Raw genomic sequence first — 19,550 nt, 5'->3', positions numbered from 1 at the left:
CCCGACCGTGAACCTGAGTGGGCCCTGCCGCTGGGGGCGAGCCAGAGGCTGTGGGCGGTCCGTGCTGACAGCCTGAGGAAGCTGCTGGAGCCGGGCCAGGCCCTCTCCTGTGGCCCCTCTCTTGGAGCACCTCCCAGAGGAACGCCTCCCCAGCCCTTCCCACACCTGCTGGTCACCAAGGTGAGCAGGGCCCCCCGTCCTGCCCGGAGGCTCCCCCTCACCTGCGGGCTGTGTGTCTCGGGCCTGGCACGTCCCCTCTCCGAACCTCAGGTGTCTCCTGGGGACCCTGCGTGCCACGAGGCCAGGCCCCACACACGGGGTTGCCGTCGGGCCTGTTGGGACCGCTCCCCGACCCTGTGGCCGGCCCACGGGGAGGGTGGCCTGGGGCTGAGGCGGTTCCTCTCCACCGTGAAGGAGCTCTCTGCCCCAAGCCTCGGTGCCCTGTGTCCCAGGCAAAGCCGCATTCCTGGCTGTGAGGAGGTTTCAGATTCCATCTGGGGCTCCCATCCTGGGTGGAACCAGAGCAGGGATCCCAGGGGGCTGGCAGAGGGGCCCCAGAGCCACTCAGACATCTGAAAGGTGCTGGCTGGGCTTCATCGACTCCACAAATGGACAGGAAGCCCCTTCTAGACATTTTCCATAATTCAGGGAACAGGGCAGACAAATGTCCCTGCCCCGCGGGCCTCTTTCTAGGTGGGGGTCCGCCGCTAAGCCTAGACGACAAAGCAGAGATGGGCACACGACGTTCCGTGGGACGCCCTGCCGGCCTCCTCTAGATACGGATCCCTCTGCTCTCATTGTCCGAAGGATGACGGGCCCTAGGACGAAGAAGAGCCCTTGTCTCTGAGGTGGTGAGGGAACGCGGGGGACCGGTCAGGTGCGGAGCCATGGGTCTCATGCACATCTGCCGCAGGGCTGGGTCATGGTACAGGAGCTGTGGGCAGGTCGTCTGTGCACACCTGGCCATGACACACCTGGCTGGCCCTCTCGGTGGGGAGGCCTGCGTGCCTGGTGCACTTGTCCCCCACCTAACCCTGGAGGAGCAGCCACGTTCAAGCCTTTCCATGTCCGACCCTCAGGGACAGTTGGGAACCTGGGTCAAGAGAGGCAGGGACTGGCCCAGGACAACCGAGGGGTGCAGAGTCCAAGGAGCTGCTCTCCAGTCCTGGGCCAGTCCCAACCCTCCCATGAGGTTTGCTTTGGGGGTGAGAGCCCCTCAGATCCTCGGGAAGAGCTACCCACCCCGTCCCATGTGGCGACATGACCTTGGCATCCCCAGGCACGTAGAGGCACGTGCACCTGCACACCCACCCCCCCCACACACACACACCACTCTGAATGCCCAGCTGGGGGTCAGAAGGGGAGGACACCCTGGGAGCGAGGTGGGTGACAGGGGGGAAAGAAGAAACAGGTTGCAGATAGCTGGGCCATGGGGCAGGGCATCAGGACTCCTGGCAAGGACCCAGATCCATAGCATGGGGAGGGGAGACAGGCCAGGCCGAGGGTCAGGGGTCCCCAAGGGGCCCAGGGGGGTTGCCAGGGCACTGAGAGAGGACAGGGTCTGGGTTCCGGTGTCCATCACCAGCCTGGGCACTTGAAAGCAAGAAGAGATACCCACCCCCAAGTCCAGAGGGGCTACAGCACAAAGGCCTCAGCTTACTCTTCTGTCACTTGGGCTGTAGAGATGCAGTGTCCCTAGGGTCCCACAGGCTTGTGGAAGAGCCTGTTGGCCTTGGATCTCCATCCCCGACCCACTGTGCTCCCAGTCCTGGGAAAATGCTTTGTGCTCCCTCGAGGTCCTTCTGAGCAGGGGACAGACTGGGGGCTTGGGGGGCTGAGGACCTGGGTACGCAGAACGTGGCAGAGCACTGACCACTAGTCTGGGGACCAAGGCCAAGACCCTCCTTGTTGCAGCCTCCGGGTCTCCATTTGGAAGAGGTTCCAGATTCACTGCTCTGGTCCGGGTGACAAGGCCTTAGAAAGGAATGGAGCACCGGGACAGAAGAGGGAAACACGGACAAGGGAGGCTTCTGAGGTTTCTCACATCACCCCTGGAGTCCACAGATCCTGCTCCTGTGAGAGACACAGAGACAGAGACAGAAACAGATAAGGAGACAGAGAATGACATGACAGAGGGAACCAGGAGAAGTCACAGACTTTCCTCCATCAGCTTGGAAATGACATCCCAGCATTTTGCCCCATTCTCTTCCTGAGAGCGCGGTCACACAGGCCATCCACCCCGGAGGGGAGGGGATTCCACAGGGATGTGTGAGCAGGATGCGGGAATGCCCGGGAACCACTGTGGGGACTTCCCAGCACATGGGCACAGACGAGGCCCCAGGGCCTGAGCCTAAACCTAATGGGAGCCCCTGGAAGTGTGCATCACCAGGGGACAAGGTCGGAATCCATTCATTGCAACCTTCCCACAGGGGCTGGGAACAGGCAAGAAGGGGGTGGCTTTGCCCAGACCCCAGAGCAGACCCAGGCCCCTCTGAGCTGTGCTCCATGTCCCGCCCAGCCCCTGGCTCATCCTTGCATTGCCAAGTGTGCCCCAGCCTCCTGTGATAGCAAGTACGGAATGTATGTAGAGGTCCTACCCCTGATGGCGTCCCTAGGAGTAGAAGCCAGAACACCCCACTGTGCAGATGGGGAGCCTGGGGAGGCCCTGAGAGGCACGGGGTCTGTCCAGGGTCACAGGCCTGGGCACGCACAGGAGCCCAGTCTGAAGCCAGCTCTGTGTCCTCACAGCGGGGACACCAGCTGCACCCAGGCCTTGGGAAGGCTGTGGGTGGGCTGTGAGGGAGTCACTATATGAATGGGGCATGGGGGGAGGGGGACCATTGAGCAGCTGGGGGAGGGGGCCCTCGGGGGTGGGGGTCCTGTGTGAGGAGGAAGTTGGGTAAGGGGACCCCAGGCAGTGGTGACCTCACTTCCCTGACAACAGAGTCCAAAGAATTTGGAACCCAGCTAACAAGGCACCCACATTCCAGAGACAGCCCCCTGCCCAGCTCATTTCATTGGAGATCATCCAACCATGAACATGTGGGCTTGTTGCCTCCCTAAGTCTGGATGCTGCAGGCTGAAGAAAGCCCGCCCTGCAAACGCTGGCCCCCGCTGGGGATGTCCGATCAGGGCTCCCCACCGCCTCTGGCCATTTGGCCGGAAGGCCCGAAAGGTGACACCAGGAGGCCCAGAGCCGGCCACCCAGCCCCACAGGGTCTAATCCACCTGTGCAGCCCCAGGTCCCCTCCCCTCCGTGTGTGTTTGTGTGTGTGTGTGTGTGTGTGTGTGTGTGTGAAGAGGGGTCATGTGGGGTGGGCCAACGCCATTCAAGAGCAGGCTGATGAGGGGTCAGATAACCCGTGGGCAGGTCATGTTCAAGGTCCAGGCTGGCTGGGTGGGACGGGGTGTGGGGGGCTGTGAGCTTCTGCCCAGGGTTTATCTCGATCGCCCTGCAGGGATGGGTCATTGTCCCGCGTGCAGGGCTGTGCACCCACAGGTGTGTGTCTGATCTGGGAGCAGCAGGGCGACTGGGCAGGGGACAGGGAGGTTGGCCGCGCAGGACTGGGATGCCTCCAGGCCGGCTACCCGTCCCTGTCTTTGCAGACCTCCGATGAGATCGGCACGAGGCTGGCGGACACCCACTCCATGTCCGGGATCCGGAGCGTGACCCCACAGGACTCCCCTGGAGCAGGTGCTGGGGATTGCGGGGAGAGGCCTCCGACACCACCCAGACCACTGTCCCTGGTGGTCATTGACTGCATTGTGCTCCAGGAGCCGGAGCCCACGGAGACCGAGCCTGAGGCTGAGAAGCCCGGGGCTGGGTGCCCGTGGGTGTGTGCGGAAGGGTGGGGGCTGGCCCCACAGGGAGGAGCCCCCAGAGCCTGGTGTGGGGCCTGGAGCAACGATTGGGCTCAGAGCGCCCAGCGGGTGGACTGCGGTCGGGGAGACGCCCCGGGGAGGGCTCCTTCCTGGCTGCGGCTTCTCTGGGAGGCCCTGGGCTGGGTTCTGTCTCCACGGAGAGCAGGCTCGGGGTGAGCTTTTCTCCTCTCACAGCTGCTCCCCCACCTGAGGAGCTAGAGCCGGTTCCAACTCCATCGGCAGCTTTGGATGGAGGGGTGGTGGCTGCGACTTCAGCAGGAGACCAGGAGCCGGCAGGTGACCCAGCACCCGCCCACGGAGAGCCTGACGGGGGCCAGGAAGGGCCTGCTGGACAACCTGCCTCCGGAGAGCCTGCCCCTGTGCCTGACCCTGTTCCTGCCAGAGCCGCCACCCCTGCGCCTGCCCCGAACTGTGGCCCTGCTCCTGCCCCCGGCCCAGCTCCTGCCCTGGATCCTGACCCATCCCTACCCCTGCCAGTGCCCCGGTTCTTGCCCCTGACCCAGATACTGCCCCGGGTCCTGTACGTGCCAATGCGGCAGACCCTGTCCCTCCCCTTGCACCTGCCCCCTCCCCTTCCCCGGCTTGTGCTCCTGTTCCGGCCCCTGCCCCAACTCCTGCCCCTTCCCATGCCCCTGACCCTGCCCCTGCTAGAGCCAATGTCCCTTCTCCTGACCCACCTCCTGCCCCTGCACCTGCCCCTTCCCCAGCACCTGCCTGTGCACCTGTTCTTGCCCCTGACCCAGCTCCTGACCCTGCACCAGCCCCTTCCCTTACCTGTGCACCTGTTCTTGCCCCTGATCCGGATCCTGACCCTGACCCTGACCCAGCTCCTGCCCTGGATCCTGCCCCTTCCCTTGCCCCTGCCTGTGCTCCTATTCTTGCCCCTGACCCGGGTTCTGCCCCTGCCCCTGCCTGTGGTCCTGTTCCTGTCCCTGACCCACCTCCTGCCCCTGCCCCTGCCCCTTCCCCTACCTGTGTTCCTGTTCTTGTCCCTGACCCAGCTCCTGCCCTGGATCCTATCCCTTCCCTTGCCCCTGCCTGTGCTCCTATTCTTGCCCCTGACCCGGGTTCTGCCCCTGCCCCTGCCTGTGGTCCTGTGCCTGTCCCTGACCCACCTCCTGCCCCTGCACCTGCCCCTTCCCCTACCTGTGTTCCTGTTCTTGCCCCAGACCCAGCTCCTGCCCTGGATCTTGCCCCTTCTCCTGCCCCTGCCTGTATTCCTGTTCTTGCCCTTGACTCGGCTTCTGCCCCTGCAACTGTCCCTTCCCCAGCCCCTCCCTGTGCTCCTATCCTTGCCTCTGACCCAGCTCCTTCCCCTTTCCCTACCCGTTTCCCTGCCCCTGCGTGTGGGCCCATTCCTGCCCCTGACCCACCCCCTGCCCCTGCACCTGTCCCTTCCTCTGCCTGTGTCCCTGTTCCGGCCCCTGCCACAGCTGATGCCCGTTCCCCTGCCTGCGTCCCTGTTCCTGCCCCTGCCCCTGTCAGAGCCGATGCCCCTTCCCCTGCGTGCGTCCCTGTTCCTGCCGATGCCCCTTCCCCTGCCTGCATCCCTGTTCCTGCCCCCGCCAGAGCCAATGCCCCTTCCCCTGCCGGTGTCCCTGTTCCTGCCCCTGCCCCTGCCCGAGCCGATGCCCCTTCCCCTGCTTTCCAGGGCCGCTGCCCCTTCCCCTGGCCCTGCCTGTGCTCCTGTACTTGCCCCTGACCCAGCTCTTACCGTGGATCCTGCCCCTGGCCCTGCTCTTGCATCTGGCCCTGCTCTTGCATCTGGCCCTGCCCCTCCTCCTGCTCCTGCAGGGCTCCCAGAACCACATCCAGAGCCCACATCCTCACGGGGAGAGCTCCTTGTACCATTACCCTTAGCTCCATCATCCGACCCCGATGCCCCGCCAGATTGTTTCATCCCCTTTCCCTATGTTCTTTCTCTCGGGTTCATATTAACTGTTCTATTCTCTTTCCATGTCCTATATGCTGTTTATTATTCATTTTAAATAAAATGAATTGTTTTCAGTTGAACAAGTCCTGAGCATCAAGTACATTCCCAACGCTGGGCCACCACACCACAGAACATGGCTGTGGAATATCTGCTTCCCCAAAGGAGTCCCCGAACCAGAAGACCTCCCTGGAAACCCCTAAGCTGCTTCCTCTCTCTGTTCCTTTACCTGTTCTGGATGTTTCCTGTACGTGGAATCACACAGTATGGGCCTTTGTGTCTGCCCCCCTATTTTCAAAGGGGACTCATTCTTTTCTGTGTTGACTTGACATAGAATTTCCCTTATTTGATGTTGAAAACCCCGATGGATTACAGATGAGATGTAACCATAGAGCCCCCTTTGGTAAATATGGACACAATCTCGGGGCGGAGACCCCTGTTCCTGCTGGGACACCTCAGCCTGACCCCAGACAGGAAAGGGCTGGTTCCTCCTGTGACCCACAGAGAAACCAGGGAAATGCAGAAAGCTGGAAGACACACCCCAAAGGGCCAAAGCATTGCTCACAACCCAAGGCCACAGAAAGGTTTCCCATGCCTCTGGTCCAAACCATGTTCCAAGTCACTGGGTTCCACAGGGACAGAGATGAAATGCATGCAAGTCCAAGGGGAGGGGGACAGGCATGGGGGGAGTCAGAGATGCAGGAGCTCCCGGGGAAGGACTCTGGCAAAGGAAACCCTATGGAGGCAGCACTGGTCACCCTCAGACTGGCAGGTGTCTGGTCTGGGGACCAGCAGCCCTGGCAAGAACGTGAAGAAACGGAGGTCCCCGGGAGAGAAGGGTGACGGGCACCCCTGTCTGGGAGAACAGTGAGCAGCACCCATCCCAGGCCACACGTGCACCCATCACCTAGCGTGGGCAGCTCACTCCCACCCTGTTGAAGGGAACACCGTGTCCATCAACCTCTATTTGCAACAGAATCCATAAAGTGGAGTTTCTGGGTCAACACGTATACAGTGTTGAAGGTACAAGCCTCAACTTCCAACATCCCAGGTCTGCTTGTCCACCTTGAGCCTTGTTTGGGAAGCAGGGGTGGGGATCCCTGGGGCTGTGACCTGTGGGAAGGGTGGGGAGGGGGAGCTCTGAGTGGAGTGACCAAGGTACCCGGGGTGACCTGCCCAGCAGGGACCCTCCCGCCCCCAGCCCCTCTCCTGACCTCGTGCACGATGGCGAGGGTGTGACGGTGAAGGTGCTGGCCCTTGGCTGGCGAGTTCCCTAGCTGGTGCTGGAGCTGCTCAAGCTCCAAACCGGGCTCTGATCCCAGAGCTGGCGTGACAGCCGAAGCTGCAGCTGCCCCAGTCTCAGGAGCTGCGGCACGCATCAGTGTAGGACCTGGCTTGAGCTCTGGGGCAGGTGCTGGAGCTGAATCCCCCTCCAGAGATAATCTAGACCCGGTTCCGCACTTGGATAGGGCTCTTGAACCCACGAACGGCTTTCCTCCCCTGCCCACTTCATGGATGACAAAACTCGGGACGGTGACGGGACCGGCTACATGGGGGTAATGGCTACGGGGGGATGCAGACCAAGGATCCTGCATCCCCTTCACCACGCACCCCACGCGGGTCGGTCCTGAGCTGCCAGACGGGGACAAGGGCCTGACCCGCTGCTCCCGGCAGCTGCCCCCAGCTGAGCAGAGACACTTGCCGGGGACCTGAAGTCCTCGTTGGACCTCTGCTCCGGCCAGCCCCATGCGAGCAGGGACCGTGCTTCCTCACCGCTGGGTCCCCAACCCCCAGAACAGTGCCTGGGAGGTGGTAGCACTTCAAAGTTTAGTGAATCGGTGGGATTCCCCCAGCAGCACCGTGATGTGGCGGATGTTGTTACAGATGAGAGGTCTGGGCCACAGACTCTTGTGTTCACGCTTTCTTCCACGCGTGCATCACCCACACCTGTGTCTGTTCGCTGGAACGCAGAGGGGACCCCCAGACACCCTCCCTGCCCTCGGAGCTCCCAGCCTAACCGGTGGGTCAGCATCTCACCCACGGTCAGCAAGTGGGCGATACAGAGCTAGAGCACCTCGAGCATGAGACCTTGCACGAGGCAGACGCTTAATGACTGAGCCACCCAGGCACCCTGAGACTGACATTTTTACACAGGCACTAAGACTACTTCCCTGTGCCTACCCCATACTTCGCAGGTTAGTAAATCGCTCACACAGGGAAGGTGGATACTACATTTAAATATGGGCGAGCACATACACCCAGCAGACATGAGTCAGGTCACCAGGGGGCAAGTAGAGGCCCAGCCAATGGGGGAACAAGCCAGACATGATGCAAGGGGAGAGAAGAGTGCTCCTGGCAGAGGGCACAGAGAATGTAAAGGATTGGAGTCAGGCCCAAGGCACATGTGGAACAACCACACAGCTTGGTGGCCCACAGAGGGGGGCTGCAGTGGGAGAGGTGAGGCTGGAGAGTACAGACAGGTGGGGATCGGATCGCAGAGAGGCTCAAAGGTTATGTTCTGAAATGATCAATCTGGTTACCGGAGGAGAATGGTCTCTATACAGCAGAGGACAGGGAGACCCTAACCCTAACCCTAACCTGTACCCTAACCCTAACCCCTAACCCTAAACCTAACCCGTACCCTAACCCGTACCCTAACCCTAACCCGTACCCTAACCCTAACCTGTACCCTCACCCGTACCCTAACCCGTACCCTCACCCGTACCCTAACCCTCACCCGTAACCTCACCCATACCCTAACCCGTACCCTAAGAAAAGAGATGACACTCCCCCTGACCCACGCCTTCAACCCTCACCCCCGGGAACCTCGACGCAGCACTGGCAGATCAGGCCTCCCATGCCCCTATGTCCTAACCCTCACCCTATGTTGGCTTCTGAGGAGTCAGTCGCCAGAACCTCGCTCCAAAGCCCCAAAGATTCGGGACGCCCGAGCAATATCAAGGGACTCAGGCTGCCACCCAGAAGGAAAACGCACCATTTGGAACTCGGGAAAGCATTCAGACCAGGAGAACTCTGCATGCCCATCCGAGGAACGCACAAATTTGGCGCCCTCTGGCGGCAAAACCTGAGCCTGACACTCAACCTGACCCAAGCCCTCAAGACAATCCCCAGTAAGCAGGCCACAGTGCTGGCACGTCGGGCCTGCCATGCCCCTAGGCCCTAACCCTATCCCTCATTGGCATCTGAGGGCTCTGGTCCCAGAGGCCTGGCTCGAAAGCCACAGGGATTGGGGGCACCTGAGCAATACCAGACGATTCAGTCTCCCAGAAGGAAACCGTACCATTTGGAACTCGGGCCAAACGTTTCAGAGTAGAACTCTGCTTGCCCATCCCAGCGAAATGCCACTTTCAACGGTCCCCTGCCCACAAACCCTGAGCCTGACACTCACCCTGACCCACACCCCCAACTCAGACCCCCGAGCTCCCCGAAGCTTGCCCCAGTGTGGGCACATCAGGGTTGAAATGACCCTAGGCCGTAAGTGTATCCCTAGGTTGGCTACTGAGTTTCTGTCCCCAGAAGCCCGACTCCAAAGCCCCAGGGATGGCAATAACCGAGCGACACCAGAGGACTCAGCTTGCCAAAAAGAATTCAAACACACTACTTGGAACTCCGGAAAGCATTCAGAACGGGAGAAGTCTGAATGCCCATCCCAAGGAACGCACAAATTTGGCGCCCTCTGGCGGCCAACCCTGAGCCTGACACTCAACTTAACCCACGCCCACAAAACAAACCCCCAACAGCATGCTACAGTGCTTGCAGGGCAGGCCTGCCGTGCCCCTAGGCCCTAACCGTAACCCACGGAGGCTTCTGGAGGGTATGTCCCCAGGGGCCTGGATCCAAAGCCCCAGGGATCTGGAACACCTGACCAGCACCAGAGGACTCAGACTGCCACTAAAAAGGAAAACATGCCATTTGGAACTCCAGAATGCATTCAGAGCAGCAAACTGTGCCGGTCCATCCCAACGAACCCCAAGTTCAACGTGCGCAGGCTGCAGTCCCTGAGCCTGACACTCCCCCGTGACCCACGGCCTCAACTCAGACCCCGGGAAGCTCATCACAGGGCTGGCACATCAGGCCTGTCATGCCCCTAAGCCCTAAGCCTAACCCTAGATTGGCTTCTGAGCAGTCTGTCCCCAGAGCCTGGCGACAAATCCCCAAGGATTCGGGACACCCGAGCAGTATCAAGTGACTCAGGCCGCCACCCAGAAGGACACCCCGCCATTTGGAACCCCGGAAAGCATTCATAGCAGGAGAAATCTGCATGCCCATCCAAGCGAAACTGCACTTTTAGGGGCCCCCTGGAGGCCAACCCTGAGCCTAACACTCCTCCCGACCCACGCCCTCAACTCAGAGCCCCGGGAAGATCGCACAGCATGGGCAGATCTGGGCCAAGATGACCGGAGGCCCTAACCCTGACCCTAATTTGAGTTCTCAGGGGTCTGTGCGCAGAAGTCTGGCTCCAAAGCCACTGAGATGGGGACCCCTGAGCAAGACCAGAAGACTCAGCCTGTCACCCAGAAGGAAAACACACCTTTGGGAACTCCGGAACGCATTCAGAGCACAAGGATACTGCATGCCCAGCCCAGCGAACCCCCAGTATCATCGGCCCCTTGCCCGAAATCCATGAGCTTGACGCTCATCCTGATGAACGCCCTTAAGTCAAACCACCCGTATCTCACCACAGCGCCGGCACTTGGGGCCTGCCATGCCCCCAAGCCCTAACCGTCATCCTATGGAGGCTTCTGAGGGGTCTGTCCCCAGAGGCCTGGCTCCAATCCCCAGTATTTAGGACACCTGACCAGTACCAGAGGACTCAGCCTGCCACTGAAACAGAAAACGCGCCATGTGGAACTCTGGAAAGGCTTCATAGCAGGACTACGCTGCATGCACATTAAAGCATACATGCACTTTCATTGGCCCCCTGGCCGCAAACCATGAGCTTCACACTCACCCTGACCCATGCCCTCAACTCAGACCCCCAGGAAGCTAGCCATAGCGCCCGTAGATTCAACCTGCCAAGGCCCTAGGCCCTAACTGCAACCTAGCTTTGAGTCTCAGGAGTCGATCCTCAGAGGCCTGTTTCCAAAGCCCCAGGAATTGAGACCACCTGAGAAGTACCAGAAGACTCAGCCTGACACCCAGAAGGAAACCTTGCCATTTGGACTCCAGAAAGCATTCAGGGCAAGAGAAACCTGCATGCCCACCCCATCAATCTCCCACATTCAGCGGTCGGGCCTAAAATCCTCAGCCTGGCACTCACCCTGACCCACGCCCACAACACAGCCCCCCGGGAAGCTCGCCACAGTCCTGGTAGATCGGGCCTACCATGCACTTAAGCCCTAACCTTAACCCTATTTTGGCTTCTGAAGGGCCTGTCCCCAGAGATCTTCCTCTAAACTCCAAGGACTGGTGACAACTGAGCAATACCGGAGGACTCAGACTGCCACACAGAAGGAAACCTCGCCATTGGGAACTCCGTATGCCCATCCTAGCGAACCCCCGCTTTCAGCGGCACTCTGGCCAAAATCCCTAGCATGACATTCATCCTGATCGACGCCCTCAACTCAGTCCCCTGGAAAGCCTGCCACGGTGCTTGCAGATCGGACCTGTTATGCCCCTAGTCCCGAACCCTAACCCTGGCTTGGGTTCTGATGGCTTTGTCCCCAGAGTCCTGGATACAAAGCCCCAGGCACTGGGGACACCTGAGGAATAGGAGAGGACTCAGGCCGCCACCCAGAAGGATCCCGTGCCATGTGGAACTACGGAAAGGTCTATGACCTGGAGACATCTGCATGACTATCCCAGCGAGCCCCCACATTCAGCTGTACCTCAACAAAAATACCTGACAGGTTCAATATGCATTTGTGATAAAAACTCTAAACCATCTGGGTACAGAGGGAACACCTCAAGACAACAAAGTCCATATATGAAAAGTTCACAACTGACATCATACTCAAGGCTGAAAAGCTGAAAACATTTCCACTAAGATCAAAAACAAGGCAAAGATGCCCACTCTCATCACTTTCATTCAACACAGTATTGAAAGCCCTAGCCAAAGCAATTAGACAAAAAGGAAGAAAGAAAGAAAAAGAAAAGATGAAATCCAAATAGGAAAACTGTCAGTATTTGCAAATGACATAATACTATATATAGAAGTCCCTAAAGATTCCACCAAAAAACTGTTAGAATAAACAAATTCAGTAAAGCTGCAGAATACAAAGTCAATATACAGAGACCTGTTGCATTTCTTTTTTTTCAAGATTTTATTTATTTATTTGACACAGAGAGAGAGACAGCACAAGCAGGGTACATGGGAGAGGGAGAGGGAGAAGCACACTCCCCACTGAGCAGGGAGCCCAGTGTGGGTCTCGATCCCAGGACCCTGGGATCCTGACCTGAGCCAAAGGCAGACGCTTAACTGACCGAGCCACCCAGGCGCCCCAACTTGTTGCATTTCTGTGTACCGATGACAAACCTTCACAAACAGAAAATAAGAAGGCGATGCCATTTACAATTGCATCAAGAAAAAAAAAATCTAGGATTAAAAGTAACCAAGAATGAGAAAGAGCTGGTACACTGAACACATGGTGGAAAAGGAAGGAAAAACACGGGTGTGTTGACGGGAAATGGATGAGTCAAAGAAACGGAGGACGACACAAATAAATGGAAGCATACGCCATGCTCGTTAACCAAAGAGTAATCATGTTAGCATGTCCATCGCAACCAAAGCGATCTACAGATGTGATGAAATCCCTATCTGAATTCCAGTGGCATTATTCAAAGAAATAGAACACAGTCCTAAAATTCGTATGGAATCACAAAAGACACCAAATACCCAGAGCAATCGGGAGAAAGAAGAAGAGAGCAGGAGTCACCACACTCCCGCATTTCAAGCAAGATGACAAAGCTGTAGTCATCGAAACTGTATGGTACTGGCCTAGAAACACAGCTCAGTGGAACAGAAGAGAAAGCTCAGAAAATGATAATCATAGCACTTTTGGCAAAGTTTATTCATAGAGTCGGTACATTAAAGGTATATTTAAACTTAGTTCTGATACAATTATTATTAACTCTGAATGGGAATTAATATTTATGTCCTCTTTCAACAGCTGATGCCAATAAATGCATTTCTTTAAACTTGTTTTATATAAATATATATTATTAAATAAGGATGATTTAGAATCCATGTTTTTAAGAAATATTAAAATCGCTTTAATAAACCTATCACGGAAAAGGAAACAGAGATATCAATCAACACAACTGATTGCATCACAAAAGACGACCAGACACAATCCCTTATCTGATGGAAGAATATAACATTTATTGAGTAGTTCTACCCAAATGTTAAACCTGTTGAAAGCTATAGATCCAGCAACTCATTGACAAAAACACACATGTCAGAGAAATGTCCTAACAAATAGTATGAACATGTAATCAATAAAGTCCACACTGCATATATTCCAACAAGAAAAATACTTTCCCAAAAAATAAACTGTAAAACAAAAAAATAAAGGAGGACGAGAAGGAGGAAAAGGGGAAGAGGAAGGGGAAGGAGGAAGGGGAAGAGAAGAGGAGGAGGAGGAGAAGAACAAAAAGAAACCTGAGAAACTAACCCACACATATATGGTCTTAACTTACGACACAAGAGCGGAAAATATACAATGGAGAAAGGACTGTCTCTTCAGTGAACGGTACTGGAAAACTGGACACTAAATGCAGAAGAATGGAACTAGATCACTTTCTTACAGCACACATAAAAATTTTAAATGGATAAATGACTTGAATATAAAACCTGAACCCATAAACCTCCGAGAAGAAAACACAGGTAGTAAGTGTCTCCACATTGGTTTTGGCAAAGAGTCTTTTAGATCGCACACCAAAAGCAAAGGCAACAAATGCAAAAATAAACAAGTGGAACGACATCAAACAAAAATTTCTATGTGGCAAAAGAAACCATCAAAACTTAAAAGGCGACCTACCCAATGAGAAAAAACAATCTGCACATCATATGTGGGAGAAGAAACTAATATCCAAAATACACAAAACACTCCTACAAATCAAAAGACACAAACAAAAAAGACCTGTACAAAGAATGGGAAGAATATGTGAATACATACTTTCCAAAGATGGCACCCACATGGCCAACAGACACAGAAAAAGTTGTTCAACATCACTAATCGTCGTCAAGAAAACCTATGTCAAAACCGCAATCAGCTATCATCTCACAACTGTAGGGACAGCAATCATCCCAGAGACCGACACCAGGTGTGGTCAAGGGTGTGTAGACAAGGGGACCCTGTGCACTGTTAGTGGGAATGTAAACTGGTGCAGCCACTGTGACAAACAGTATGGAGTTTCCTGAAAAAATAAATACAACTATCACATGACCCAGGAATGGCTCTACTGAGTGGATTTCTTTGGAGAACACAAAAACACTACCTCGAAAAGACAGATGCATGTTCACTGCAGCATTATTCATAGTAACCAGACATCGAAACAGAGACCTTGGGAGCATTATGCTAAGTAACTCAGACACAGAAAGACAAATACCAGGTGCTGTCATGGACATTCCACACGGAAACAAAAATACTGAACGCATAGATACTGAGAACAGATGGGTGGTTGCCAGGTTCGGGGATGGGGGGGCACGTGGGAAGGTGGTCAAAGGCACATGTTTGAGTGATAAAATGCGTAAGTCATGGAACGTTTTCTGCAGCATGGAGACTAAAGCTAACCCTGCAGGATGGGGTACAGGTCCCCCTGCTATTTGAAAGTACAGTGTTCCTAGGAAACCTTTCACAGCAGAAATGGTGTAAACCAAAGGAGGAATTACCATTCATTTATACAGAAAAAATAGTGAGCGTGCTCACACTCCAAAAATGACTTCTCCTTGGCTTTTCCTAGGCCTCAGGGCACAACTTCCTAAGGGATGCCCAAAATAAATGGAGATGAAACACAGCAGATGCTCACAGACACGATTCAAAGTGCTGAGGGCTGGACGCAGAGAGCGGTTCCCAGGAAGGTGCTGGTTGGGGTGCAGGCTGCCTCTGCAGTGGCTCCCCGCAAAACAGATGCTGAACGCGAGGCTCACTTTTCAACTTCTTTCATAAGAGGGAAATCCTCTTCAGGTTTCTTCCTGTTACTGAAGCCGAGTAATGACGTAGATCTTTCAAAAAACCCAAATGTCTTACCATGAACTTTTAAAAAGTGGGGGATACTTTACTTGAAAGTTGCTGAGGGAGGAGATGTTAAATGTTCTCCCGGACACACGCATCAGCAGATCCACCGTGAGAGGCACCTTCCTCAGCATGGGGAACACGGACTACCTCCTACCCCCAGAAACCTCCTCCTTCCCCTTCCTCAGGACAACAAACCACAGCTGGGAGTTACCCCAATTCCTCCTTTCTGCCACTCCCAATATCTAATCCATTGGCAAATCCTGTGAGCTCCATCTTCAAAATGTACTCAGAATAGGACTAACCACTTCTTCCGAGACCACCTGTCTGGCCCACACTGGAGCCCATCTCTTGCCTGAATTCCTGGAAAAGCTTCATCATGGACCTCCCTTGCCCATCCTCAACCCTCTGTCACCTGTTCTCAGCACTGTAGCCAAGAAGGCCCAGTGAAACAGGGTCCCATGGGGTCACAGCCCTGCAGTGACTTTGTCTCCCTCTGTCCCCTCCCTGAGGCCATGTCCTAAGCTGTCTCCTGTGGCCACAGGGCCTTCTTGCTGCTCCTGGACATACCTGGTATGCTCCTGCCCCGGGGCCTTTGCACACGCTTTCCCTTCCGTTTAGAATGCGCTTGATGTGATATCACTCACCTTCTTTAGATCTTGACTCAAGGATCACCTTCCTAGTGAAGTCCCACCTGGCCCCTACGTGAATGGCAAGCACCACCCCCACCTCCCCTTCAGCATGCCAGCCCTGTCTCCTGCTCTATATTTCCACATATAGAACTTATCACAGTCACCAGTCCATCTCGGCAGGGCAGAAACGGAGGCCTACACGGATGGTTTCACCACGGACTACCTCCGATTTCCTGGTCCAAAGCCCCGGGGAAAAGGTGCCCCAGAGCTCTTGCACAGCCAGGATGCCCGGGACAAGGGGGTCCACCTACTGCACCCTGAACACCATCAGGAAAATGAGCCATACGAGGACTCCACCTGCCCATGAGACCTGAAACCAGACACTTTCCTCGATTACAGGTGAGCACACACACTTCCTCTCCTTGCCTGAGGTGCTCATCTGAGAAAGCTGAGCAGAGACCCATCCCAGGACCCAAATCTCCCTTTGCCCAAGGTCCTGGGAAACAAACATCTCTCCTCCCTGCACCAACCACCTGTGATTGAAGTCCGGAATCCTCCTGTGGTCAAGCAGAGTGGTGCACCTGTCCCTCTTTCCTGTGATGTCATCACAAACCAAGCTTTGCTGCACAGGACATCTGCTGTGCCTCCTCTGAGGAAGCAGGGGGCACACTGCACAAGAATCGATAATGCTGCGAGTGAGCTGCTTCCCACCAACCACCCTGCTGAGCCGAGGGCTCGAGAACCAAACAGGAAGCAACTCTCTTATCACATCTGCAGCAGGAGGGCTGGCCAGGGAGGAGAGCCCAGTCCCTATCCCTGGAGCAAGCTGGCCTGCCCATCGTGAGCGATGGTCCACCACCATGGCGTCACAACCTCCCACCTATCTGATCCGACTACCCTGCCAGGCTCAGACCTGCTCACATAGAGAGTCATAAGACCCAGCGACTTCTTTCCACTCCAGCTCAATGCTTCTCACGGAGAAGCAAACTCCAGCCTCACATATGTGCTCATCGTTACCTCTGGAATTCCCTGGGTGGTGTCTACACTGGCCCACACAGCTGTCCCATCCAGGCCACTCCACAAATGCCCTAGGGTTTCAAGCCACTTCCAAGCTGCCCTTAGAAAGGCAGGAACTGGCCCGATGAGGCACACCAGCCAAGTGACTCCATGTGCTAGAAACTCGGACAACATCCTCGCTGAACACCATCGCTTCTGAGTCCGAGCTTCAAACATTCGCTCACTGGGCACTGAGCACCATGTCAACATCAACATTGCTCTTTCAATTCACTTGTCTCCCATTCCTTAAAGTCGGAAACCAAGCTCCAGTCACCGCTCTAGTTTCCCTTCAGAGAAATAAGGCAAATGAGAGAATAAAACACTATGTGTGCACAGCACACTTCTATCAAAATATAACTCCTTCGTCTTTCTCATACGGGCAGCCCTACATGACCCATACGAATGAGACATGCCACGAGTTGAGTCATTATATATATATTTGACTTTGTGTTTTTCCTTTTGATATTTGTATCTCGAAGTCAATGTCTATATTGCTCTCTTAAAATAATAATAATAATAATGACATGGTCACATAAGGGTCTGGATCTCCATAGCCACACACCCTGGCTCTGGTCCAGATAAGGAGGAAGACACAACCTCAGCCCAGGAAGCGAGGCCCACACCCTCAGGGATCCCGACACGACTCACGGGTGATGGGTTCCTTTGCGACATGCAGTTGTCCGAGCACAAAGGATGCAGGCACCCTCCAGGATTCCTTGTTTTCTTCATAAATTCCCCAGCTCAAGTCGCAAGCGACTCACAGGGTCAAGCTTCCAGAGCCCAAGATGGGCCACCAGGTAAGCAGCCCCATTGGGAAGGCTAACAGGGGGCTCGATTTCCTTTGGGAGCACGACGAGACACTCCCCAAGCTCCTAAAGAACCTACACTCCTTCTCCATGTGTCCCTCTCACAAAGGGCACCGTACCCTGTTACAGATCTGCGGCTGTGTTTTACTTTAAAACATAATTTCTAATATCGGAATGTGGTACATGGAACAGGAAAACATGAACACTCACAAAGGATTCTTTTAATATCTTTGAAGATTGTTTTCCCATTGTTTAATTAAAATGGGAAATAAAAACACACAGATAGCCCCTTCCACTAGCAGGAATGATTCTCTTTGGTGATTGAAAAAAAAGCAGGATAAAAATTTTTTTTTTTTAAAAAGTTGCTAAATAAAAAATTTTAAAAAATTTTTAAAAAAGAAAAAAGAGCAGGAAATGAAAGAGTAACAGATGTTCTGACGACCCGTCATTTCCATAATCAAAGTTTTGAAACTTCACACACAAAGAAAGAAGCTCAAACAAACGTCTCGGCCTGGCAACTCTGAGACGTCTGAACTGGACTAACAGGGACAGATGATGAGGTTGTGTGTGTTGGGTGAGCCTGGTGGCAAAGAAGAAGGTGCTCGGCCAGCTCTCCACCTGGGCCTCACCTGTCCTCAGCCAGGAACCTGCTCACGGCCCTCACCTGTCACAACTCTCACACGGGAGACCCACAGCCAGCCTTGGAGCCCGCCCTGCCCACACCCTCCTGCATAATGCACTCAGCTCTCCTCTGAGGCCCCTGTCAGCTTTACCCAGACCTGGAACTCCCCCATCTGCTGCAGAGCTCCAGGATTCCCCCTCTTCTTCCAAAATGACACTGGCCCAAAGGTAGAAGGCTACTTAATGAATGGTTCACACCTACTTTCCCCTTCTGTCGTATTTCTCTCCATTTACCTTCCTACCTGTGCAAACTGTAAGTAACATATCAATGGAATATGAACATGCTCTGAGATCGGATTCTTTCACTGCAACCTTCTGAGGACTCCTTGTATAATAAAATACCATATCCTATGACGGGGGGATTAAAACTATTATTTACAGAATAATTCAGCCCAAATCACCTCAATTTTAATGGCTCTTCATTAGGCAGAACAGTTTCTGTGGAAAAAGACTTTCCATAGAGGGGCGCCTGGGTGGCTCAGTCGTTAGGCGTCTGCCTTCAGCTCAGGTGGTGATCTTGGGGTCCTGGGATCGAGCCCCGCATCAGGCTCCCTGTTCAGCGGGGAGCCTGCTTCTCCCTCTCCCACCCCCCCGCCCCCGCTTGTGTTCCCACTCGCTATCTCTCTCTCTGTCAAATAAATAAATAAAATGTTTTAAAAAAAAGACTTTCCATAGACATTACCTTCCAGCAATTTCATAAGGAGTCAACGGAAGCTCTGTGGGATAACCTGACGCACCTAGGCTCAGGCAAGCAGTTCCAGAACTCAGCCCAGTGCTCCTGACAACAAGCCCCTTGATGCCACCAGCATGCCTCCATCCAGAATTCCCAAACACTCTCCTTCTGACTCCACCACCAAAGAAACTACAGAGAAAATACAGCATGTCAAAATATCTAGAGGATGCATTTAGAAAAACTAGAAACTCAGGCTCAACTTTTAAACAGTAAAAGCCTGCTTTGAATAGTTTTGATTTTTCCCTTGACCCTAACTGTAACTCTTCTGATGAAAACACTAATCAATTATGAAACATCACCTTTGACAAATGACAAGACATCATCCGAATCTGTATCTGACGACAAAAAGCCACCTAACTCTAGATGCTGGCCGCTCAACCATATCCTAGGCCCAATTGAATAAACGCTACTAGATTGAGGAACAAAAGATATCTTAAAAACACACAAAGAGTAAATTTCACCTTCCCTTTCTAATAAAAGTTACTTCTAGGAAACAGATGATCAGAATATATTTTGTAAGCAATAAATGAACAGAGAAAATCGGATTCCCTGCAATGTTCTACCCGCAGGGAAATTAACTCTTGAACCAAATGGAGAATGCTGAGAGCTACTTAAGTTTTACTTTGTAGCTCA

At 54.2% G+C, this 19,550-nt stretch overlaps 1 long non-coding RNA gene across 1 annotated transcript; it reads right to left on the bottom strand.

Annotated features, from left to right (window-relative positions):
• Window positions 1–475: 475 nt before the first annotated feature.
• Window positions 476–18,968, bottom strand: LOC135361837 (uncharacterized). Its single transcript, XR_010405977.1, has 3 exons — window positions 18,867–18,968; window positions 1,874–2,073; window positions 476–818 (listed from the first exon to the last, which is right to left on the bottom strand). It is a non-coding gene; the product is annotated as an uncharacterized LOC135361837 (long non-coding RNA).
• Window positions 18,969–19,550: the final 582 nt, after the last annotated feature.

Source organism: Mirounga angustirostris, unplaced genomic scaffold (assembly GCF_029215605.1).
Source record: "Mirounga angustirostris isolate CCGP_5_RB_7025 unplaced genomic scaffold, mMirAng1.0.hap1 SCAF_10, whole genome shotgun sequence".
Taxonomy (NCBI): Eukaryota; Metazoa; Chordata; class Mammalia; order Carnivora; family Phocidae; genus Mirounga; species Mirounga angustirostris.
The sequence above is the reverse complement of the archived record's forward strand: the minus strand, read 5'-3'. Positions and strand labels throughout refer to the sequence as shown.